Source organism: Vombatus ursinus, unplaced genomic scaffold, assembly GCF_900497805.2.
Source record: "Vombatus ursinus unplaced genomic scaffold, bare-nosed wombat genome assembly UNPS02006779.1, whole genome shotgun sequence".
NCBI lineage: Eukaryota > Metazoa > Chordata > Mammalia > Diprotodontia > Vombatidae > Vombatus > Vombatus ursinus.
Window position 1 is genome coordinate 6615961 of NW_020946557.1, and position 1754 is coordinate 6617714.

Below are 1754 nucleotides of genomic sequence, written 5' to 3' on the forward strand. Positions count from 1 at the left end.
ACACAAATACATATATGTACAATCATTCTATACACACTTCTACTTATCAGTTCTTTCTCTGGATGCAGATAGCATCTTCCTTCATAGGTCCTTTGTAGTTAATTTAGGTATTCATAATAGTCAAAATGACTTAGTCCCTCAAAGTTGTTAAAACAATATTGCTGTTACTATATACAATGTTCTCTTGGTTCTGCTCATTTTGCTCTCCATTATTTCTTGCAAGTCTATCCATGTTTTTCTATGACCATTAAGCTCCAGTAAGTTAGCAAGCAGTCCTCATAGAATTCAGCACACTCTATAGACCTGCCATACTAGCCTCCTTGGTGTTTCTCCCAGATGGTTCTCCATCCCTTCTATCTGTGGGATTGCCTTCTAGAGTCAAGTCACAAAATCATAAGTCAAGTCACAAAAAGGCAGAGTGAAACAAATTTTCAGCTCAAGACAACCTGGATGGTTGATTGAAAAGGTCTATTTCGTTGGGCTGGGAGAGGAGCACAGTCTGGTGTGGACTGTGCCAGGCCTCAGTGAACCTGGAGCAGTCCTCAGGAGATTGAATCAAGGGGAGCCTTGGCAGTTTCCATACTTCTCAACCCACAAACACCAAAGACAACTTAGAAGGTCAATGGGAAAGATGTGTCTGACCTCAGTGAGAGAGGAGCTTGATCTGGCCCCAGTCCCAGCACAACCCCGGGGCTGTGGCTGCTTTTGGAGCTCTTGACCCAAAGATGGAGGGGAAATCGAGTGACAGATCAGAGCAGGATTGCAGGGATCTCTTTGCTGGTACTGAGGCAGGATACTCTTGCTTTGCCTGTGCTTATATCTGGGTCACAGTTCTGGGTGGTGGTCATGGGGCGAGGAGGAGTGCTGGTGTGGTGGAGCTGGTGGCAGTGGAGAGAGAATCCTCCTCACATCCAAGACAGAAAAGAGTCCTTGTGGTCACTCAAGGACCAGAGCCCAGGCCAGGAAATGAGGAAGTACCTCACCCTTGATCATACCACCTTGGAAGAACTGAAAATGTACAAGTCCCTAGAAGTATCTCTGAAAACAGCTGCACAAAACCTCCAAAGTTTGGGACAGTACATTCTCCACACTGGAAGCAGACCCCTACCTTAACAAAGAGTTTAAAATTCAAGTAATTGGCTGGGATCACGAGTAAGCAGCTCAAAAAAAGTCAGACCATGGAATCTTACTTTGGTGACAAAGAAGATGAAAACATACAACCAGAAGAAGACAACAAAGTCAAAGCTCCTACATCCAAAGCCTCCAAAAAAATATAAATCAGCCCCAGGCCATGGAAGAGCTCAAAAGGATTTTGAGAAGCAAGTAAGAGAAGTAGAGGAAAAGTTGGGAAAAGAAATGAGACTGATGCAAGAAAATCATGAAAAACAATTCAACAGCTTGCTAAAGGAGACCCAAAAAATACTGAAGAAAATAACACCTTAAAAAACAAACTAACCCAAATGGCAAAAGAGGTCCAAAAAGCCAATGAGGAGAAGAATGCCTTAAAAATCAGAACTGGCCAAATGGAAAAGGAGGTCCAAAAGCTCACTGAAGAAAATACTTACTTAAAAATTAGAATGGAGCAAATGGAAGCTAATGACTTTATAAGAAATCAAGAAATCATAAAAGAAAACCAAAAAAATGAAAAAATGGAAGACAATGTGAAATATCTCACTGGAAAAACAACTGACCTAGAAAATAGATCCAGGAGAGATAATTTAAAAATTATTGGACTACCCCAAAAAAAGAGCCTA